Raw genomic sequence first — 25147 nt, 5'->3', positions numbered from 1 at the left:
GGCAGTGATGTAGGAGTACTGGGGGCAGAAGCAAAAAGCCATTCCATCCAAAAAAATAAATAAATGAAAAAAGCTTTAGGTGTCGCCCCCAACCGAAGATTGTTTTCAGTGTTGAGCAGCATCCTCTGCTTCTCACACAACTCTAACATCAGAGATGGAACACATCTGCTTCCATGATACCGTTCCAGCTGTGCCCGACTCTACTCACCTCACAAATCAGACACGTTGATTTGCGTTACCTCCTTGACGTGAGCGGGGGTCGTCACAGCAACGACTGCAGGAAACTGCACTGACACCATTTTATATGTGACACAAACATGTAAACAGCAGAGGACATGGAGGAGGCGCTGAACATGCTGCTCGGTTTGTGGAATGTTGTCACAAAGTGAGAGAAGAGAGAGAGAAACTCACTCGTTGTGTGTCGCTGTCTGCAGCTGTTTGTGAACGTTCTCACCAGACACCAAACACGCAAAGGTCTGGACTTCCTTGACAGAGCACAGTGTTGTTTTTTGGCTCATGTTAAATGAACACGAGACAAGGAATAAAGAACTGTATCACTGTCGCCGGTAGAAATGCGCTTGTGACCAATCAGAGGCCGGCAGTCTGTCGCCGTCACATTTTAGAATCAGCTCAGCTCGATGGAACCAAAAATAGCCACGGGCACCAGGTTTTATCACCAATAGAAACGCAAAAAAAAGCTGAGTCGAATAGTGCTCGGACCGTACAGAGTCCCAGGTCGTCGTGTTCCACTGAATACTGATATGCTGCATGGATGAGTCACTGACAACAAGCAAACATTCAAACAGGACTTCATCCATATCACTCAGTCCATCAGCATCACCAGAGGCTGAGGCCAAAGTTACGAAACGACCACAATGGCTTCGAGCTAATGGTTTGAGCCAGACCCCAGAATATCTACAAGTGTTCACCACAAAGAGGCTGAAAATAGTCCCGCTTGTTTTCATAACCTACATTTGGTGACAAAATTATGCAACAACGTCTTGAAGCTCCAGTCAAAACACAGCAGCCATTGTTTGTGTTCACTTCCCTGCAGCGCTGTCCTGAGTCGACACGCCTCATCTCATACGCCGCTGAGATTCTCCTGTCGTCATTTTTTTTCAAATACAGTATTCCCGTCTGACATCAGCGGCTGGTGTTAGTTTTGGTCGGCTGAACAGTTTGAACACAGCTGGCCGTCGACTTGGAGAAGACACGGTCGTGGTGTGGTCCACTCGCATCGAATGTCCCAGTTCAAAAGTCGTTTTGACATAATTTCCATTTTGTCAACGTTCATGACATCGTAGGTCGAGAAAAAGCCGCGGTTGCGGTTGTTGTCAACGGTATTTCAAATACTACAGTAAAAACTGACAACAAACTAAACAGTCAATGAAACGGAACCAACGACCGAAGTGATACAAGACCAGTAGAAACACAGATGATACTGAGCCACTGACACCATCTTGGATTCTGAACTCGTGTCCTGTGAGTAGGACCAAGCTGGGGGTGCGTTTCAACTTCCTGTCCGCAGCTCTGACAACGACTCCCAGAACAATGGAGTTCCAGCTGCAGAGCTTCTATCTTCTCCACGTCAACTCCTGTTTGTTTTTCAACACGTGATGGGATGTGTGAATGAGTTACAGACCGCTAATGTGCAGCGTCAGAGAATAAGAGCATTCGGCCCCATCGTGAAATGAACTTATTCACCAGAAGAACGGCAGCAATAGATAACGTCATGGAAGGTGACGACAGCCGCTTGTGGAATACCTGCAAATTATATCTGAAGATTATTTCAGAAGTACACTTACTTGTTTGGTGCAGTTTAATCATGACTCCTCACAATACTCCCCATGTCCTGAAGGCTCTCAGGAGGATGTTTGTTGTCTCATTTGAATTATGTTTCATTTCAATTAGTTTTACTTCAATACTGTTATTTCTTAAATCATTGTTGCTTCAGTTTATTTAGTGTAAATTAATTTAATCTTATTTAATTTGAAGACACGTCTCTGCAGCATCGCATGGCAGACGGGAACAGTGCCTCTGGATCGGCAGACTGGAGTGGTGGACGGAGGATGTGTTCCAACTATCGTGGGATCACACTCCTCAGCCTCCCTGGGAAAGTCTATTCGAGGGTACTGGAGAGGAGAATTTGACCGATAGTCGAACCTCGGATTCAGGAGGAACAATGTGTTTTTCGTCCTGGCCATGGAACTACGGACCAGCTCTACACCCTCACCAGAGTGCTCGAGGGGTCATGGGAGTTTGCCCCATCAGTCCACATGTGTTTTGTGGACTTGGAGAAGGCGTTTGACCGTGTCCCTCGTGGCATCCTGTGGGAGGTACTCCTGGAGTATGGGATCGGGGGCCCTTTGCTAAGGGCTGTACAATCTCTATACGCTGGAGTAAGAGTCTGGTTCGTATTGCCGGCAGTAAGTCAGACCTATTCCGGTGCATGTTGGTCTCAGGCAGGGCTGCCCTTTGTCACCGGTTCTGGTTATTATTTTCATGGACAGAATTTCTAGGCGCAGCCAGGGACCAGAGGGGGTAAATGTTGTCCTGTTGGCTCCTTCGAGTCGGGACCTTCAGCATGCACTGGGGCGGTTCGCAGCCGAGTGTGAAGCGGTTGGGATGACAAAAGGTGGCCTGCCCCCTCCGGGTTGAAGGAGAGTCCTTGTCTCAAGTGGAGGAGTTTAAGTATCTAGGGGTCTTGTTCACGAGTGAGGGAAGAAGGGAGCGTCAGATTGAAAGGCGGATCGGTGCAGCGGCCACAGTAATGCGGTCTCTGTACCAGTCCGTCGTGGTGAAGAAGGACCTGAGCGAAAGGCGAAGCTCTCAATCTACCGGTCAATCTACGTTCCTACCCTCACCTATGGTCATGAACTCTGGATCATGACCGAAAGAATAAGATCTTGGATACAAGCGGCTGAAATGAGTTTCCTCTGCAGGGTGGCGGGGCGCTCCCTTAGAGATAGGGTGAGGAGCTCAGAGTAGAGCCGCTGCTCCTCCACATTAAGAGGAGCCAGCTGAGGTGGCTCGGGCATCTGTATCGGATGCCCCCTGGACGCCTTCCGAGGGAGGTGTTCCAGGCATGCCCCACCGGGAGGAGAGCCCGGGGAAGACCCAGGACACGCTGGAGTGACTATGTCGCTCGGCTGGCTTGGGAACGCCTTGGGGTCCTCCCGGAAGAACTGGAGGAGGTGGCCGGAGAGAGGGAAGTCTGGGTGTCCCTGCTTCACGACCCGGCTCCGGATGAAGCGGAAGATGATGAATGGATGGATGGATTAATTTGAAGAAACATTCAATGATCTATCCCATCACACAGTATGTTTGTGAAAAAAGATTTTACATCTCAAGGACAGCTGAACAAACAGCTGATGGAAAAGTCAACTTGCTGAGATGCTTTTGTACGTTCAAACATGATGTGCAAATTCAAAGTAAAACAGGTCCAGCTAATCCCTTTGGACTAAATAAGTCTGAAATCTGTTTTCTTATTATAAAGAGAAGAGGTGTTTGGTATATTTGACAGTGAATAATGCTGGAATGAAGAAGTGCAGTGCAGAACACAGGCTGAGGAAACGGTTCAGGAACGTGTCGTACGGAGTAGACGGTATTTGAGGAGAGAAACCTCTACCCGTCTCCGACTTTACTGCTGACACGAGCTCAGATGGAACACATGATCACAGCAGGTTTGCATTTTTTTTTCTTAGAAAAAATATTCTGATTGGAACCACTTGTTGAAGGCAATTGACAAAAATAATCCTTATGATGAAAGCAGACAACGATGGAGCGGACTAATGAATGAATGAATGACAGCTGAGTGGATTGCCAATGAATCATTCCATCCTATTCTTTCACTGATAGATACTCTTGACACTGAACTGTGAAAAGAGTGAATATCACGGTGTCGTCGGGTCCGAGCTGCAGGATTGTTTTTCATTTCCTCATCCTCGAGTGAACTGACTTTATGACTCACACTGTTCTCGACCTGCTGAGTTTCAGAGAAAATACAAAAGGTTCCGGCTGCTGTATCACACAAATTAACTCCCATTTCCATTGAAGATAATAAAAGCTGTGCAGATATTTGAGGACTTGTTGGTGGTTCAGCACAGAGCTGGAGAATGGAGAAGACTCACGGAGGAGCTACTGGTGTGAGTGAGTCTCTACTGGTGTAAGTGAGTCTTTCATTGGGAAATCGCACTTCATGATGAAATGTTTTCAGCCTTGTTTTTGATGAGCAGAATGGGCTGAAATATTTTTTTTTCATTAAGATTCTCAATAAAATACATATTTTATATATAATATGTGTGTGTTTATATTTCTATTTGTCTTTCATTTCTATTTTTATTTACATTTAGATTTATTTGAATATTTCTTATTGCATAATTATTATATTAGTTATTAGTATATAATTATTTGTATTAGATTGCTTTGTTTTTTATTTGGATTTTGAGTTTTTTTTATAAATGTTTTTATTGGGTTGGAATGTGATAGGCTCTCACTGTAATGTATCAGGCGGACACAGGTTCTAATGGATTTATTGAAATATTTGTAATTATAGATATTACCTATATATCATTATTTGTATTTGATTGTTTTATTTCGATTTTTTATTTGACTTTTTTTATTCTGATTTAGAATTTATTTTGTTTTTTATTGTGTTGGCCTGCGACAAGCCGTCACTGTGATGTACCAGGCAGCCGCAGGTTCTGACGGACTCTTTGTATTTGGGAAGAATGGAGCTGTTTGTTGAGGGCGGCCGACAACAGAACAGGCCGGAGCTCCTTGGTGAACTCTGTGACCTCTAGTCTAGGTGACTGGTGGACGTCGTGTGAGGAGCATGAAAGTACAGCAGCGATGATGATGCTCGTTTGTTTTCCCTGATTGAGAGGTAAAGAAGTGTGTTCTTGTGCCAGTCGCATGTTGACTCACATTCCAGCAGAACTGGGGAGTTTCACTCTGATACTGGACCTGACTGGTTTCACAATGACTAAAGCTGCTTCAAACCGGAAGAAGATGACTGAATTTTGTTGCGTTCGTTGCTTTGCAGTTACCAGCGTTTTTCTTCTTTGTTTACTTCTTATCATCGGATCTTATTACAAGTAAGTCATAATTTTCCATAAATTGCCTTTAGGACGGTTGAATTTGCTCAGCAGATGAGGAAGTGCCACGCCAAGATCAGTTCATCTGTGTTTTCTTTGAGGAATAACAACTGAAAGTGAGTGGATCTTGTTACCGCACCAACTACAACAGGATCTGCATGATATTCCAGTGACAGTTGTTGTCTGTAGAGGTCCGTCTCCGGACAGCTATCACAGATCCTACCAGAGGTCCATTCGACACACCAGATAAATCAGGATTAAAGTGTATTTTGCTGCCTCAGCGATACTGGGCACCTCCGTCAAAACCTGGACTTCATCTGGGAGTTTCACACGTATGAAGGGGAAAGCTGCCCTCCAGGTAGAACAGGTGGAGCTAATCCAGAGAAACAAATCAGTCTCATCTCAAATTCATCAGCGGTGACACAGGGTGACAGGAAAAGTGAGTGTGAGGTGAGAGCGAAAGACCATAAGCAACTGACATGAGACCAGTTTCGTTGTGGGCGACCGGGAAGTAACTGTGGGGGGGGGTTACTTTCAGATGGTTAAGATGGTTGTTCCATCAGTGTCTGATTCCATTACTCACCTCTTACAGACACATTCACAGTGATATTTTTATTTAAAATGACATGTGCTTTAATTTATTTGTTTGCTTGTGTGTTGCTGTTTTTTTCCTAAACCAGCTCAGGTTGCCATGGAAACTTGTCCAACACAAACTCACCACTTCCCCAAACATCCCCACCTTTTCTCATTCACTGCACACTAAAAAGGACCCAGAAAGGTCAAAGGAACATGAACAAATGACGTGCTGAAGACGCCTAACGCACATTTCTCCACAGTGAGGCTTCCTCCACCTTGAGCTGATGTCATACTTTTATACAGTCTACATGATCTCATTTTTTCGTTTGTTTTGCACGTGACCCTGAAATCAGTGGACCAGCAAGACATGCACAGCCGGAGTGTGTATAGATCCGTTATCTCGTACTTCACGTCCTGTCTCCACACCCATCATCAAATATGTCAACACTGATGTCAACACTGGTCACCACGGAAACGTACTAGTCTCTTTTTTTCACCCAAACTGGTCGAGTCTGTTTTTTTTTTTCCACTTCCATCGCTCAGAGCTGCTGAGCGTCATGTATTAACTGTTGTGATTCGGCCCTATAAAACTCGATTTCTTAACTCGATTTAAAAAAAAAAATCATCAAATCTAGAAGGCTTTGAATCAAGGATCGAGCATTTGGGACTGGGTGGCGCTAGAGCCCCAAAATGGAGGAAGAAGTAGATGAAGAAGAAGAAGCAGCGACACAGGACAACTAGTTCACACCGACCAATCGTACCGGGGTGGTTTGAATTACATACCCAACAGCAGAGACAGACCAAAATGACCAAAAGAAACGGAATTTACACAACAACGATACTAGAGCGTGTCTACCGCAACATCCGCATACATCCAGTCCACATAAACGGAAATAAACGTTGGGTGAAGAAACATGTGTGTGTGTGTGCTTGTGACTGACACCCTGACCTTTGACTTCTGCAATGACACGTAAACGAGCACACATCTGATTCTCTGTGTTATAAAATTATTATTGTGCTTCAATGAAGAAGAATTCTTTGTATTCTATTACTGGAATAATGGATGAAATTAGTTGAGTATTCTACACAATTATTTTACAAATTGAGTAGAATACTTAGTAGTAATAGTATAATCGGTAGTTGCACCTCTACAACTATAGATTCCTGAATGGAACAATAAGGCTTCACAGCCGAGGTTCCACATTTTGACGACAACTGTCATTGTGATTCCTGCACTTCGTGACAATCACCACATTGTTTGGTCAGGTCCTGCAAACCTGCATTAACAGACAACACCAGACTTTAAACCTTTTTCTCCACAATCTTCCCCCCTCATGACGGTACAATGTGTCATTCTCAGCCAGTCTGCTGCTGGAATTCTTCTCTGCAGCAGAACGTGGTGAACACACAGTGAAAGACGTTTGCCTTTAAACCTGCATCATTTCGAAGAAATACTGTAATATGTTTTCATACTATCGACATATTTTGGGTCAAACTGCCCAGCACTAGAAAAATAAAAAAACAGAAACGTCTGGAAGCGAATAAAGTGTGTGGATGCTCCCAGACAGGTCGGGGTCAGCCTGTCGCTCCTCAATGAGCATGTTGTTCCTGACAGCGTCACCCATCACTCCCATTTCTGTGCTGATAGGTATGAAGATAAGGAGGGTGAGTACGTGTGTGGACCGTCTGCTCGGGTGAGAGAAGTCGTGAAAACTATGTAATTCACAGAGATGCTACTTCCTCCCCTTCTGCAAATTAGCATAAGAAACCACTCTTAGGGCATCCTGTCCTCTCCTCAAAAACTCCGTCCTCCTGCAACTTCACAGCGGAACTGACGCAATAGTCAGACGTCATGGTTTCATGTAACTATGGAGAAAAAAAATGTACTTCCACCCATCAGAGGCTGATTCTGATGGGTGGAATAGTCTGGAACCATCATGTCTCTGTGAGTTATCACAGACAGACTGAGGAGAGGAACCGGGGCCCTGGTGTCATAAACTCAGAATGCCCGCTGCATTCCATTTCCATGCTGTTTGTAACAAACTGTCAGGACACTCGGGGGCAGTGACTCCACCCAAAAAAGACAATCAATGTCCTTTATTCTGATCACAGAGGTCATCAGAAAGCACAGACCTCCCTCCAAGGAAGCTCATGTCCATTCCGTCATTCATCTACACAAATAAATGACTTTAACATGGATGTCTCTAATAGTCAATAGGGGAAAATCAACCTTGTTTGACAAATCATGACCTCTGAGCTCTTGTTTTTCTGTTTGGTCTTTGTTTTCTTTTCTTTTGCATTCAAGTAGTAAAACAAGGCCAACCCTATGTCCCTGGGTGGGCTCCAACACTCGACCTTTGTGTTAGCAGACAGACCCACCAACCACTGCTCCTCAGAGACAGTCCACTACATGTGCTGAAAATGTCCCTGTTTGTAACGGTGAAGAATCCAAAGCACCACCAACACGGAATCACCTGGTTCTGATCCATTAGCAGCATTTACTCAACATTTCAGTCAAAATCCGTTCACAACCTTCACAAACTTTGGGGCTGTAGTTTGCAAACACACAGACACGTGCGAAAATATAACCTCCTTAGTGGAGGTAAACATCCAATATCTGTGTTCAAGAGGAGTCTGAGATGCAGGCAGGGTGGAGTGTGTGTGTGTGTGTGTGTGTGTGTGTGTGTGTGTGTGTGTGTGTGTGTGTGTGTGTGTGTGTGTGTGTGTGTGTGTGTGTGTGCGCGCGCGCGCGCGCCCTGTCCGTTCAGGCGCACTGAGAGGAGACCTGAGAATGTGAAAGGAATGTGTGTGGAATGAGGAAGTGTGCAAAGACTCAGCCATGCAGCAGGACGACTGCTGGGAAGGTTCATCTGATAACCACAGCACGAGACACCCATTCATCAGTGTGTGTGTGTGTGTGTGTGTGTGTGTGTGTGTGTGTGTGTGTGTGTGTGTGTGTGTGTGTGTGTGTGTGTGTGTGTGTGTAGCCTGACACCAGCCTGTGACTGGATGAATGACCAATAAATGAAGAACTCCGTTCAGTGATGTGATGAAATGTCGTCTCACCTCCAGCACCTGGACGTAGCTGGACGGAAACCATCCTCTGGCTCCATCCTTCTCCCCCTCCCACCAGCCTCCGGGCAGAGCCTGGACAACCTCGATCAGCTCCCCGGCCTGGAAGCTCAGCCCCTGCTGGTGCTGTTCGCCGCCGAACGGGTACAAACTTTTGCACAAAGATCCAGACATGACCCAAGTTCTCCGCGGCAGAGACGCAGACCTCAGCGCTCCTCGGAGGAATGACAGAAACTTTGTGAGTCTCTGTGTTGTTGCTGGAAAGACAGAAACTGGAGGGTTTTTTCTTTGCACCGTTGACCAGGTTATCCTGTGGCCGCCGTCTGGTCGCCCCTCGCGGCTTTGCAGCTCCGCGCTGCCCGCTGCACGCTCCGTCCGCTGCTTCTGCCAAGTGCCCGGGAATAATACACACCGCTTCCGGCTGAATTTCTAAATAAAAGTTCGGAGGAGCCGCCCGGAAACGACGCTTCACCGAAAACACATTTACTTGTGAGGGGACGGACTGTGCCGGTGCTGCGGAGCGTGTGTCGACTAATCCATAACTATTTTGTCATTGCGTATCGAGGCTTCTATCGTTTGGGGCGGGTGACGTAATCGATGACGTTTTACGCCTCGCTAGTTCCGGAAGTGGTTCGAATTTCGGAGAGATTCTCGATCCCGCTATAGATGAGACTGAAACCCAGCACCGTAGAACTGTTGTTTTTCTTCATAGCAATGAATACAAAATCAATTAAAACTAAATAAAGTTAATGAAAAATCAGTTACATCAGCACGTTCACTGTCTTAAACCAGTTAAAAACACAACTGTCATCCTGACGTTTTTGTGTGACTTATGCAAACAGACTAGATATACAGACAAAGATTTGAGTAATATTATTTATCATTCCATTGTCATGCAACTCACTGATATACAATAAACAAAAAAATAATTACATGTATAAATAATGAAATTCATAAATGAAGATGAATTACTCATTCCTTGACCTCATCCAGGTGCCCATTCTACCTACATGTCAGCCTTCAGTGTATCTATTAAAACTTTTCTTCGCTGCTCTAGGACGGCTGACCGCCTGGATGGCTCAAAGAAACACACACCCGCCCAAATTATCAGGTGGAGCTACAAAACATATATATTTGTGTGATTTGAGACAATATTTCAAGTCAGAAGCTAATGTGGCTGCAGGCTAATGCTTTGTAGCTAGCAAACATTTAACATTTACCAATATAGAATATAATGGTCACTGACCTCTGAAACTCCCTAGCTCATCATCCCCCCTTGCTCTGGTTACAGGTCGTCTTTGTACCAGTTCCGATCTACGCTGTCACCTGGACAAGTTCTCAGCTCATCACAGGACAGCCTAAATCATCACACACATTCACACCTTTGGGCAACGTTGAGTGACCAGTTCACCTCAGCATGCTTTTGGAGGTAAGAGGAAGCCGGGGTACCCGGAGAGAACCCACGCAGACATGGGGGAGAGCATGAAAACGCCACACAGAAAGACCCCCAGGCCAGGAACCGGCCAGGAAGCTTCTCACGATGAAACCCAGCGCCAACCACTGCACACCACTGTGTGTGTGTGTGTGTGTGTGTGTGTGTGTGTGTGTGTGGTGAATAATTTTCCATTCTGGGTTTACAAATCAATTTTCTTCCTCATAAAACATCTGTATGCATTATTATTACATCTGTAATTGTAGCGCACTATAGGATAAGACAGGATAAGAAAAGATAAGATCAAATAAGATAAGTATAAGTATCATGAGCACAAAAAAGTTGAATTCACCCAAAAATTAAATTACAAATGGTGTTTATGTTGGGGCTGTTCCTTGTTTGGTTCTCTTGTGGAATGGCGCCCTCTAGCGGCATGCATTTAAAGCAATAAAAGGACACATTTGTCTCTCGGACCTAAAGTTAAAAAGAAAAAGAAAACATTACTTTTATAATCCTCAAAGCATAAATATATGCACCACGTCACTGAAAAGGTTCAGTGTGAAAAGGTTTGTGTGTGTCAAAACATATTAACCTCATCATTTATTTTTATTGGCTCACATAAGAATCGGTTCACTGTTGCAGAGGTGGCTCATAACTGCTTGTTCGTCCGTCTCCTGAAGGCCGAGCAGGCAGCCTGTCCTTCACAGCTCTCCTGCGTCCTGCCAGTGTTCACGTGTTGTGATGCACACGGCTGCTCGCTGACAAACTGCTGAAGGCAGCCAGCTGACTGCAGGATCTGCAGAGCGGTTCTTTACACGCTCTGCTCGCAGCAGATGAGACAAACGAAACAAGCCTATCACACTTGGAATCTGTGCTCTAAAGGACACGGACGTTGTGACGTATAGCTGGAAACCAGGGAACTTTCCACAGATCTGTTGATGCAACATTCTGATCCGGCTAACTGTGCACAGACATGCCCCTTCCCTTCCCTATTATTATATTACATTATATCCTTGGATTTGAACACATCAACTGCACCATTTTCTAAAACCTATGAAATGTGACTGTTTAGCATGTTTCCCAATTTACAGTAACTATCTTCACGAACCCTTCACAGGGTGACCAACCATATTTGATCACACACGTACACACGTACATGATTTAAGAATATTTTTGAGAAAATGGCAAATGTCCTCAACTGTCAAGAAACCATTTATGACAACTTCACTGACTTGTAACTACAAATTTGAAATTTTGAAAATGTTTTCTTATCAAAAATCTTGCAACATCCAGTAATGACTGTTGAAATGTTTCCTTTACTCATAAAGGGTTAATATATCTAAAGAAGTATAAAGTATTCATAGGCCCATATATATATATATATATATATATATATATATATATATATATATATATATATATATATATATATATATATATATATATATATATATATATATATATATATATATATATATATATATATATATAATTCTTTTCTAATCACCATTCACCTTTTAAGATAACAAAATGTAGCATTAGCACACAGGAGTGATGGTTGGTGGAAAAGGCCTCTGTAGTTGTTGATAGGGAATTTATATGTTTATCTGTTATCATCTGTGTTTGTTGCTATGCCATGTATTGTGCTTAGGCCTCACTGCTTAAAACATCATCATCATCATGTGTTAAAACATTATCATCCTCTGGCTTCAACTAGTTTGCTTTGTCCTTTTGCTTTGTCCTTGTACTCAACTATGTCAACTATGCCCGACAGGATAGTGTTGCCTTGTGCCTCACTATCTTGTACAAAATGTTAACGCCTACTAAACAATAAAAGATACCTTCGCGGAAGGAGGCTTTTAAGTTTCTTCTGAGGCAGCCCTGAGCTGTGTTAGACCGACTCTCCTTCCGCGGAAATTCAAGTATACTTAAAGTCTTGTCCAGGACAGAGAGACGCTGACGTAAGTGTCAAATCCTTCTGTCTGCTGTGATAAACAGACAGGTTGAAGGATGGAGCGTCTACACACACACACTGCTGCTCTCATTCTGTTGCTGTAATCCCGTTCAATCCCACGCTGTCATTTTAGCCCATGTGTTGTATGTAGATGAGTGACACCGACGAGGACGGCTATTTTAACCCAGAATGTAAATGTCAGCCGGCATTCTGCTGAGCTCTGCCCTGATCTCTGCAAACACTCACTGGAATGAGATGAAGCACACACACACACACACACACACACACACACACACACACACCTAAACTGATCACAGCTGTGATTGGCTGGATGAGCCTCATTTGTTTGGATCCGATTTGGAGAATGAAAGAGAGAAATCGTCTTTGCTTCACACAGTTTAATTCCACTACACACACACACACACACACACACACACACACACAGCAAAACAACGTCTGAGGAATATTAGATGATTTATTCAAACACTGAGATATCTGAGATATCAGGAGCATCGCTGCCTGTCGTCACTGACAGCAGCTACTCACATTCAGCAGCCTGGACCAGGAGAGGACAGACAGAAGGGGACAGACAGGAGAAGACATACAGAAGAGGACAGACAGGAGAGGACAGACAGAAGGGGACAGACAGGAGAAGACATACAGAAGAGGACAGACAGGAGAGGACAGACAGGAGAGGACATACAGGACAGGACAGACAGGAGAGGACAGACAGAAGGGGACAGACAGGAGAAGACAGACAGAGGAAAGAAACAGGAAAAATACAATTAATGCAGATCCAGCATAACTGTGTAATGTTACTTCAAATTCGTATAAAAAATGTGTGTGTGTGTGTGTGTGTTCATCTTCATGAATTAACTGTATTTCCTGTCTTTGTTGACACATTGTGTTTCACGTCTCCAGGTTCCGTCCGTTGTGTTGGTTACATTCGTTCTTAGAAGGTGTGTGGAATAGTCTTGTTTTATTTATGATCTATTATCATTTATCTATCTAATCCTTCATTTATTTCTCTTCCTGCTGTGTTCCGTCGTCCTGGATCTTCAGTCTCTGGGCATGGACGTCAGAGCTGCAGAGGACGATTGACTCACTTTGCCGTATTCTCTGCTCTTGGTTCTCATCTTGTTGATCTGCGTCTCAGCTATGTCTGCCCGCTCCTGTGCTTCCTCCAGCTCGTGCTGCAGCTTCCTCACTTTAGCGACATGGACATTGGCCTGCTCCTCCTGGAAAACAGGGACAAGCAGCTGTGACAGTGTCCAGAGAAGTTGTCCCCGGGGGTTATCCCCTGACGTCCAGCCCTTACAGCCTCCTCATTCTGCCGTTTGTAGGCTTTGACTTTGAGCTGCAGCTTGTCCACCAGGTCCTGGAGTCTCAGCACCATCTTTTTGTCCTCCTCCGTCTGATACGTAAGCTCCCTGACTCGTCTCTCATGTTTCCGGATTCCCTTGATGGCCTCGGCGGCTCTTTTCTGCTCGTTGTCCACTTCGCCTTCCAGCTCACGGACCTACAACGTGGGTCAAAGTTCCAGGTGTAAGTTGTGTTCTTGGTGCAGGTGCATGTGTCCGTGACGTGCCGTGATACCCGAGCCTCTAGTTTCTGGAGCTGCTTCTTGCCCCCCTTCAGTGCCAGGTTCTCCGCCTCATCCAGACGCTGCTGCAGATCCTTCACAGAGGTCTCCAGGTTCTTCTTCATCCTCTCCAGGTGGCTGCTGGTGTCCTGCTCCTTCTTCAGCTCCTCCGCCATCATGGCTGCCTGCAAAATCCACAGCATGTCAGACTCCTGACTCATCACAATGTGCAGAGGTAGACTCGGCTGTATTTACATCGGTGATCGCCTTCTTGGCCTTCTCGTCTGCGTTGCGGGCCTCTTGGATGGCGTCCTCCAACTCACTCTGCAGCTGGCTGACATCTGAATCCAGCTTCCTCTTGGAGTTGAGGAGACTGGTGTTCTGCAGTCGGGATAAATGAATACACATTAAAATAAAAACACTTTATTATTATTTATTTTAAGAGTCGGTTGTGAACAAACTATGCATGAAAAGTAGAATCAGAGTTCAGTGATCTGCCAGTAAACAGAGGGACAGGAAGGACAACAAACTAAAATGAAACTGAAGCCTAGGGGGCGCCACATTTATTATTTAGTCTGTTTGGGAGCAAAACATTAGACAAACCGTCGGTAAACCGTAAGTGTCTGTGGGCGGGGCTTAACAGGATGACCACAGTGGTTCTGTAACAACAAATGTGGCTGCTGCTGCTGATGAGGGGTGGTGGATTGAATCGTCTTTGGCATCAACAGGAAACGAGTCGGACAGTTCTTCCAAGACCGACAAAGATAATTTCCAATCCATCGTCTCTCCTTCAAACTCTTCCACTCTTTCCCTTTGCTCTTTTATTTCGGGCGTATCTAACACAATAAAGTAAACTGAACAACAAAGACAACCATCAAAACAAAAACCGTCATGAAAAACAAAGAAAACAAATTCGTAGCAAGACAGAGTATATGTGCATAAATGACAGGGAGACCAGTGGAAAAGTGAGGTTACAGGGAGCAGAGGTGGTGAAGGTGCAGGAGTTTAAGTACTTAGGATCAACAGTGCAGAGTAGTGGAGACTGTGGAAGAGAAGTGAAGAATAGGGTGCAGGCAGGGTGGAACAGCTGGAGAAAAGTGTCAGGAGTGATTTGTGATAGAAGAGTTTCAGCTAAGGTGAAGGGAAAGGTTTACAGGACTGTGGTTAGACCAGCTATGATGTATGGTTTAGAGACACTAGCGATAGGCAGAAGACAGGAGGCAGAGCTGGAGGTGGCAGAGTTAAAGATGCTGAGATTCTCTTTAGGAGTGACCAGGATGGACAGGATTAGGAATGAGGTCATCAGAGGGACAACACAGACAGGAAGGTTAGGAGAAAAAGCTAGAGAGGCTAGATTGAGATGGTTTGGACATGTACAGAGGAGGGACAGTGGATACATTGGTAGGAGAATGTTAGAGATGGAGTTGCCAGGTAGGAGACAGAGAGGAAGGTCAAAGAGGAGGTTTATAGATGCAGTGAGGGAGGACATGGAGGTAGTTGGAGTCAGAGTAGAGGATACAGAGAACAGGGAAAGATGGAAATTGATGATTCGCTGTGGCAACCCCTGAAGAGGGACAAAGCCGAAAGGAGAAGAAGAAGAACAACAACAACAACAACAACAACAACAACCAGCAAGAGTAGTCAAAACAACAATAACAATAATAATAACGATGTTGATTTGAACCCAGCATGTCCAAAAAGGAGTAGGGAGACGTGTACGCTAATTAAAACCTACCCCTTGTCCTCTGTCCACTTAACATTCACAAAAAATATAGACAGAAGAAATAAACAAATAAACAAATAAATAGTTGAACTCCCCCCTCAGATTATAACCCCAACTCCCTTGAGTTGAATGTCTACTGTATCTCTGCTTAACCTACATCTCTAGATATCGTGCACTTGGTTGGTTAATTGTCTGCAGATGATCGGCTGACAAGCAGAAAGTTCCAGCCGAGATCTTCCAACGTGTGTGAGTGACGTCAGTGACACTGAACGTGATGATGCTGCTCACCTGAGACTGCAGCAGTCCGACTCTCTCACAGGCATCCACCAGTTCCTGCTCAGCTAGTTTTCGGCTTCTGTCTGACTGGTCCAAAGCAGCTCGAAGCTCTTCCACCTCCGCCTGCGTCAAGGTGACCCTGCGCTCCATCACAGCCACCTGCTCCATGAGCTCCTCCTGGCTGCGCAGTGCCTCATCCAGGTGGATGGTTTGTTCCTGCCGAGGGAACATATTGTAAAGGTTTGAGGACCCACTCATCCCACGAGTTCAGGCTCATGTCTGAAGCTGTTTTCTGACTTTGACGTGGGCCTGGATGTTCCTCAGCTGCTTCTGGGCCTCGGACGCCTGCCGGTTGGCATGGTTCAGCTGCAGCTCCATCTCGTTCAGGTCTGCCTCCATCTTCTTCCTGATCCGCATGGCGTCATTCCTGCAGCGTATTTCGGAGTCCAGGGCGGACTGCATCGTCTCCAGCATCCGCTGGTGGTTGCGTTTCATCTGCTCGATCTCCTCGTCCTTCTCAGCCAGTCTGCGATCAACTTCTCCTTTGACCTGAGTGAGCTCCAGCTGGATGCGCAGAATTTTTGACTCCTCATGTTCCAGTGAAGCCTAGAGCAGAGACAAAAAGGATGCAGTTACAGTGGCTTTGTGTTCATGCCACAGGAAGTCCTGACCTCAGCCTCCTCCAGAGCAGTCTGTATCTCCGTCTTCTCAGTCTCTGTATGCTTCTTGGTCTTCTCCAGCTCATGGATGGCTTTACCATTCTCTCCAAGTTGTTCAGTCAGCTCAGAGATTTCCTCTGAAAATATGAGACACATTCATGAGTAGAAGAAAACTAGCCATTGTTAGTGTAAATGACCAGTACGCACGTTGCAGGTTCTTATTCTCCCTTTTGAGCAGCTCGAGGTGCTCCAGAGCTTCTTCGTAGGAGTTCTTAATTTTGAAGAGCTCCGTGCTGAGGCCGCGAGCCTCCTTCTGGGATCCCTCCAGCTCAGCCTGGCTCTCCTCATACTTCTGTTTTGCCTCGGCCAAAATCTAAACACAGAGAGAGTTATGATCCGAAAGGCCCCATTGGTCTGTTTTGTTTTTCCTGACTTGAATCTCTTGATTCTTGAATATATATATATATATATATATATATGTATCTTTCACCTTATCAAAGCTTCTCTGCTTTTTGTCGAGTGCAGCAGCCTGAGCGTTGGCCCTTTCCACATCCGCCATGAGATCCTCCACCTCTCCTTGGAGCCTCTGCTTAGTCTTCTCCAGAGACGAGTTTTTGGCGTTGACAGCCTCAATGGTCTCCTCTGCCTCTTGCAAACGCTGAGCCAACTTTTTCCTGGAGGTCCAACACACCGGTGATGACAATCAATCAGTCGGTCACACGAAATGGACATCTGCATGAGAACGTTGCTAACTTTGCGTCTTCCAGCTCATCGGTGCGCTGGATGGCGTCCGTCTCGTATTTGGTTCTCCACTGCGCCACCTCACCGTTGGCCTTGGACATTGCTCTCTGAAGCTCGGCTTTGGCCTCCTGCTCCTCCTCGTACTGCTCCCTCAGCAGGTCACAGTCGTGGCGGGCGGATTGGAGAGCGTGGGCGATGGCATTCTTGGCCTTGAACAGGGTTTGGGATTGAGTGAAAAGTTAAAACTGAAGTGTCATCTTTTTTGTCGAACCTTACGCTACGCTCATATTCAGGTTACAGGATGCACCTACCAATGAAATTTTTGACATTTACATCCTGTTACATCCTGAAACAACATTAGTAGGGTGGGTCAAATCCCTTCAGGGGTAAATGTGGACAAAACACACTCGTGCATTTGTAGAGGGACAAACCTTCGTTTCCTCCTCAATCTGCCTCTTGCATTCCTCAATTTGTTGAGTGGAGGTCAGCTTAGTTCTCGACAGCTGAGCCAGAATCACTTCTTTCTCCTCGAGAAGACGAGAAAACTCACCTGGTGGAAAGAATCCAGTTAGAACCAAGTCTCAGCAAACATGCGGACGTGTGCTCCGTACCGTTTTCGGTCTGAAGTCGGGCCCTTTGAGCGTTCAGCTCCGTGATCAAACGAGTGTTTTCGTCATGTTTGCTCTTCACTTCACTCAACTGGTCTTCCAGAGAATGACACAGCTTCTCGTAACTGACCTGTCGCCGTTGGTAAAGTCCATTAGACACAGTTTTCCTGACATGTTCATCCTACACTCTGTCCATCTTACCTTCGCCTTCACCATCACCTCAATGTTACTCGACAGGTCATCGATCTCCATCTTGTATTCACTCTTCTCTTTCTCCAGCTTCTGTTTGACCCGCTGCAGGTTGTCAATCTGCTCGCCCAGCTCTGCCACGCTGTCGGCGTGTTTCTTCCTCAAGGCGGCAGCTACGGCCTCATGGTGCAGCGTCGATTCTTCCAGGTCTCTTCTCAGCTTCTGGAACTCCACCTCCCGCTTCTTGTTGGTCTCGATCTGAGCCGTCGTGGCCCCCCCGGCCGCTTCCAGCCGCTCACTGATCTCCTCCAGCTCTCTCGACAGATCAGACCTCTGTTTTTCCACCTTGGCTCTGGCGGCGTGCTCCACTTCAGTCTCCTCTTCCAGCTCTTCGATGCGAGCCTGGAGGAGACAACAGAAACTCTGCTTATCCGCTGACTGAGTGAATTCTAATGAGCTACTCAAGCGGTTCTACCTGAAGCTCCTTAATCCTTTTCTGAGACTGCACAGTCATACTCTGCTCGTCCTCGATTTTGGACAGAAGCTGACTGAATTCAAAGTCTTTCCTAATGTGGAAAACCAGACCATGTGATCAGAGCCCACAGACAATCATCCCGTTCAACAGCACTGCAGCAGAACTTACTTTTTGAGGCGTTCCTCGAGCTGTTGTTTGTCATTTTCCAAATCCATGATGGACTCCTGAGCTAGTTTGACATCTCCTTCCAGCTTTCTTTTAGCCCTTTCAACATCCATCCGGCCCTTTTTCTCTTGTTCCAGAGACCCTTCAAGCTGACACATGGACACGTCCTCAGTGGGCTTCCCATAAAATATCGGCAGTCACTTAAAGCTCCCACTGACTTACATCATCAACCTGCTGCTCCAGCTTGATCTTAGCTTTGCTCAGAGAGTTGACCTTGTCTTCCTCGGTTTGCAGGTCCTCCAGCCTCTGCTGGTGAGCCTCCTGCAGGGCCAACTTCTCCTTGGACAACCTGGCAATGGTGTCATCGAGAGAGGACATCTCCTCGGCTAGATTCTTGACCTGCATGCAGTAAAACGTGATGAAGCACTTGGAACCCTTCGGCCTGGAGTTCTGGTGACACACACCTTGTTTTCAGTGGCGTGTTTTTCCTTCTCCACTTTAGCCAGGGTGAGCTCCAGGTCATCGATGTCCTTCTTCAGCTCAGAGCATTCGTCCTCCAGCTTCCTCTTCTTGGCAGTCAGTTCAGCATTCACTTCCTCCTCGTCCTCCAGCCTCTCGCTGAGCTCTTTGGTTTTTGCCTCCAGCAAAATCTTGTTCTTTATAAGTCCCTCGCATCTTTCCTCTGCATCTGCCAGACTCTCACTTTCCTAATGAGCCACAAAACACTTTGCACCTAAACCGTCCCATGACTTACATGAAGGCATCAGGGTCTTATTCTACTCACCGTTTGGATCTGCAGGCACAAATCATTCTTCTCCTGAAGAAGGGAGACCATTTTGGCTTCAAGCTCCTTTTTCCTCACCTCCGCTTTGGCCAGATCTTCCTGACACTTAGCAAACTCCACTTTCATGTTGGCCATTTCCTTCTCAGTCTCGGCACTCCTCAGGAGTGGCTTGATCTTGAAATAAAGCTTCATCCATGGCCAGTGTTTCACATTCATGAAGGAGCGAATGTTGTACTGGATGATGTAAATAGATTCTCTGAAGGGGGATTCACTTCTTTTTAGTGCTTGGATTACGTGCTAATTTTCATTTTGACATAGAAGAAGATTTGAGATTGTTCTACTATAATAATAATCATGAATCGTTACCTCGACTTCATCATGTTCTCCAACTCTTTTCTTTTCAGGAAGCCACGACACAGAGCTTGGGTAATGGTGATGAGAGAGGCCAGTTTTTCATCCCTCATTTCCTCCAGGAGGCCCAAAAGGCCTGCTTTGAAAAAGACCTACCAGAAATAAGAGCATCTTGAGGTAACACCAGTAAGACCAGCACATGAGTTTCACAGAAGAAAGTTTCTGATGTGAAGTTTATTGATTTATTTTACACTCTGAGACAGTTCAGTTGGGTGGGGTCTCGGTGGGTCTCTATGTGTCCAACATACACACCCCAGTAGAGTCATTCACACAACGTTTAGTCACAGACTTATCACCTCCTCAGCTCATGTCAAGTTGTTGTTACATGCTCGTAGTAAAGAAACGGTCACATGACCCCCTCTCTTCCCCTCCATCTCGTATGACTCTGTTGTCATAATTTCAATTTCTTAAAGTCTGGAGGGGATGTACTTTTCCACAACCTGAGGATATTTTGGGCTGCTGTGATCATCCTGACCTTTGACGCTAGTATTTGTGTTTGGTAGACTGGACTGTGAAGTACTCTTAGGATGTTTAAAGTGCTCAATGTGAAAGTCGGAATGATGAGTACCTTTGTATGTCCAAACTTGTACTGTGTATGATCCACGTCAATCGACCCCAGGAGCTTCTCTGCTGCTTTCTTGTTGTCAATGAATTGTCCTTCAGGGATCACACTGGCATTCAGCACTTTGTACCTGCGAGAACAAAGGAAGATTTGAAAAGTTTTGCAATGCCTCAATCTACTCTGCGTTTCTCACCTTTGCTTGAAATCTCCATAGAGGATCCGACTGGGGAATCCCTTCCTGCAGATGCGGATTCCTTCCAGCACACCGTTACATCGCAGCTGATGTATGACTAGGTGGTGCTCCATGATGCCTAGGTGGCAGCCAGAGTCAGCCAAGTTGCCACTGGACGTAAATGAAAGTGTGGATAACGAAGTACCTGGAGTTTTAGTCTCATTCGGGATGAGACACCTGACAAAGTGTGGATGGGTGCTCTTCAGATTCATCATGAGCTTGCCGAGGTTCTCCTGTCAGAGGTAATCAGGTTGTTACTGAGAGCCACAACTCATTCATTCACTCATTCATTTGAGCGTGCAGTTACCCTGAAGAGCGCTGACACGGTCTGAAAGGACGAGCCTTTCTTTTTTGCAGCTTTCTTTGCAGCCGTGCCCGCCCCTCCACCTATGTTCTCTGAAAAAATCAACCCCGGCTGTTGAATGAGTGAACCGTCAGAGGTGCATGTACTCACATACGTCTTAAGGCGTTACCGTCAGTTGAAGAATAGCTGCAGTAGAGGAAGGCCAGCAGCTTCAGGCCGGCTTTCTGGTACAGCTGGACTACGGTTTCGTTGAGCGGGTCCTTGTTCTTGTCCAACCAGCCAGTGATGCTGTAGTCCACAGTACCGGCGTAGTGCACCAGGGAGAAGTGGGCCTCAGCTTTGCCTTTGACTGGCTTGGGCTTCTGAAAGTTGTTGGATTTCCCAAGATGTTGGTCGTACAACTTGTTTTTGAAGGTGGTGTCTGACGCTTTGGGGAACATACATTCCTCTTCGAGGATGGAAAAAAATTCCCATGGGCTGGTGAGGACAGACGACGTTTAGCTAGCGAGATCTCAGTCTTAGCAGTGCTGGATATCAGATTTGTATGAGCTGACCTTTTCAATGAGCTCTATGCAGGCGGCAAGATCCATCCCAAAGTCGATGAATTCCCACTCGATTCCTTCCTTCTTGTACTCCTCTTGCTCCAGCACAAACATGTGATGATTGAAAAACTGCTGCAGCTTCTCATTGGTGAAATTTATGCACAACTGTTCCAGACTGTTGTACTGTGGAACCAGTCCATGTGACCAGTTAGGACCGTTGGTTCACCATAAACTACAGTAACGCAATAGTCTGTGCAAACATACATCAAAAATTTCAAACCCAGCAATGTCCAAGACTCCGATAAAGAACTGACGGGGCTGTTTGGTGTCCAGCATCTGATTGATGCGTATGACCATCCACAGAAACATCTTCTCGTATACGGACTTGGCCAAAGCACCAATGGAGTTGTAGACCTGCTCAATGATAGGCAGCACAGTGATGGGTACAGCGGTTCTTTTCAGTGCACTGGATCACTAGAAGTAGTTTGTTAGAAGTTTCGTCCACTGAATCCGTCATGTATTGCCCTGTAATGTTATTCTACTGCATAGTTATTCTACTACTCTCAGTGGACTGATACACCCAGTTCAGTTTTCAGTGAGGGATTCATGAATCATGTTCAGTCAGTAGTCCAGTTCACCCAGTTCTTTTCAATGAATCACTCACGACCAAAACAACGACACAAAGGCAGCAGTTACTCATATTATGTAAAACACAATCAGATCAGAGACATGATCATTTACAGCAACTCATAAAGGAACAATCTGGCTGATCTGCTGACATCAAATGTGCAAATGTGCAAAACACACACGTACCTGCTGGACAGTCTGTCCTTTGGTCACATACTCATTCCCAACCTTCACTCTGGGGTAACACAGAGCTTTCAGCAGGTCGGCGGAGTTCAGACCCATCAGGTACGCTGCTTTGTCAGCGACTGTACACAGGCCGAGACGTTACACCGGACAACAGGAAGTCAAGAAGAAATGAAAGAGGAATACCTTCTGTCCCATCTGGCTCTGCCTGCTCCTCTCGCTGCTTCTGCTTGAACTTCATATTCCCATAATGCATCACAGCACCTGTGAGCTTGTAAATGCCAATTCTTTCCTCTGCAGTGAAGCCCAGGATGTCTATAGCGCTCTGAAAGGACATGGTGACATTTAACCCTTCTAACTACAACGGTTTCCACACTACAATGACTAAAGTGCAGAGAACAGAGGAGGGTTTCTCCACTTTTCCGGGGTCATTGCGCAGACAGGAGACTTACATCTGTGGCCATCAGCTCCTCGCTGTCGTCGATGCTCGCCACACTGATCTCTCCCTGGCTCACAAAGGGGAAGTCATAAGGGTTGGTGGTGATGAGGAGAGTCTCTGGAGGGAAAAAAACAATGTCAGAGTCACTTTCACTGACTGTTCATTGGATTATTGACCGAGTGTTGGTCACCAATGAGCTCAGGCTTCTTGTTGGACATGATCTGGTAGAAGATGTGATAACTCCTTTCTGCAGACAGCTGAAATGTCACTCTGGATTTTTCCAGCAAATCTGCAAAAGGAAACAAAATGTTTAATAAAAGACAACAACAACACAAAGTACGTGCTTCTACTACATCTGTATTCAAACTTACAAGTTTCGATATCAGCAGAAGCCAGTTTTCCAGTGGTGCCAAAGTGGATTCTGATGAATTTACCCTGAGAGGAACGCAAGTTGATCATGAAATGAATAAAACAAAGATGACTGTGATAAATCTGTATCCTGTCACTCACAAAACGAGAGGAGTTATCATTTCTGACAGTTTTGGCATTTCCAAACGCCTCCAGCAGTGGGTTGGCAGAGATGATCTGGTCCTCCAGGTTCCCCTAGGGAGACCCAGGAAAGAAGTGATGGATGAGTCCTCCCTTTGAGGCGCCGGTTTTAAAATGACACGCTGACAATACATACACACACACCTATGGGGGATTTACAGAGACCAGTTAACGTCAGCATGATGATCAGTTGACATTGCCAACCACTGTCCCACCGTGTCACCAGTGTCACAAACATTTAGTGTGATAATTTTCACCTGCAGTTTTCCATCTTTTTTTCTGTCTCCAGACCCTGCGATTGTTGCAAAGTACTGGATGACACGTTTGGTGTTGACAGTCTTTCCTGCACCGGATTCTCCACTACAGGACAAAAAATGAGGTTCAACTTCTCTTCAAAACAAACAAAACAACAAACAAAGAAAACCCACACAAACCGATGTGATGAACGTACGTGATCAGGATGGACTGGTTTTCTCTGTCTAGAAAAAAGAACACAGGTGCTTTAAGAAGCTTCCACATTGTGAATGGGCGCCTGAGCGGACCAACAGTTTACCAGTGAGCATGAACTGATAGGCGTTGTCAGAGATGGAGAAGATGTGCGGTGGAGCCTCTTGGCGCTTTTTGCCCCGGTAAGCCACCACCACCTCCTGGTTGTACACTGGCAGCCACTTGTACGGGTTCACAGTGACACAGAACAGCCCGGAGTAGGTCTAAAGGGAAATCAGATGCTGTTTCATGGACCACAAAGTCTGACTCCCCAATCTGAGTCCCATTTTAACACGCTGGCGGACTGTAGATGTTCTACATTTTTACCAAAACAGTAAGTAAAAAACACATACCAACAACATACCACAACTTATCATGATAACAGATTGGCTTTTTGTGTGTGTGCACATGTGATGGAGGGAGCACAGTGCAGTGGGGCCATGGCCTCCAGGGGGCCTGGCCTCAGTGCACCTGCAGTCAGCAGTGTGTATGTGCATGTTATGCAGGAACAGCATCATATATTTGATGCACATGAAATCTAATTAAAATTTAATTTAATTTAATTCTAACTAAAGATTTAAAATCCCTGTGATGGCTCAAACATCATTTTTTTTTTTTAAATGTATTTATTTATTTAATTTTTTAACGGGTAATGTGAAAAAAGGGTAATATTCAAATTACCCTTTTGTTTGCGTTCAGCCCAGAAGGACGGGTAGTTTGTAAACTACCTGTGTTTTCGTGTAATGGGCAATGCTACCCAACTAGCCAGCTGTTGATAAGTCTCATATTTCTCACACTGACTCCAACCTTACAAATGACTGCACCTCTGATGGAGGCTGATGTTCACACACGTCTTCTGCTGCGTCTTTGGAAATGACTGACATCAACTAAAGGACATATACTTACATAAATCATCCACGCTGCATAACGCTCTTTGAGGTTATACAGCACAGCCGCCTCGTTCAGGTGGGTCATCATGGCCATGTCTTCAATCTTGTCAAACTTGGGCGGGTTCATGGGGAAGACTTCATCATCCTTCACCGTTACGACCTGTGACAGGCCGAGAAGCATACGAAAAAAGATTACGGAGCCGAGGAGGAGGATTTCACCTCCCTCGCTGTTACCTTTCCTGTGTCCGTTTTAACAACCACTTTTCCCTTCTCCTTGCTTTGCAGGGAGCCTTTGACAAACAGCTCCTTGGGGTCGACCACGAACACAGCGGTTTTGGCATCAAAGGGTCTGTTCTGGGCTTCTATCCGCTCCCTTTCCGGTCTCCTGAGGTACGGGGCCGCCTCCCCGAACACACTCATCTCAGAGTCGGAGCTCATCTCGTCAACACACTGAAAGGTCAAAGGTTCTCAGGTTATTTGACCGACTGAGGGATTCGAGTCAACCATCGTAGCAGTGTTTACCTCTGAAGGTCTGTTTGTAGATCCTCCACGGAGAAAAATCACATGTATCGCAACAACAAAGACAGACT

General features: G+C 45.7%; 1 pseudogene; it reads right to left on the bottom strand.

Moving 5' to 3' along the window:
• Window positions 1-2914: 2914 nt before the first annotated feature.
• LOC144742270 (myosin-1-like) lies at window positions 2915-24995 on the bottom strand (annotated as a pseudogene).
• Window positions 24996-25147: the final 152 nt, after the last annotated feature.

The sequence above is a fragment of the Lampetra planeri genome, unplaced genomic scaffold, assembly GCF_965212315.1.
Source record: "Lampetra planeri unplaced genomic scaffold, kcLamPlan1.2.h2 scaffold_951, whole genome shotgun sequence".
NCBI lineage: Eukaryota > Metazoa > Chordata > Hyperoartia > Petromyzontiformes > Petromyzontidae > Lampetra > Lampetra planeri.
Note: the sequence above shows the minus strand (reverse complement) of the source record. Positions and strands in the feature narration are given on the sequence as shown.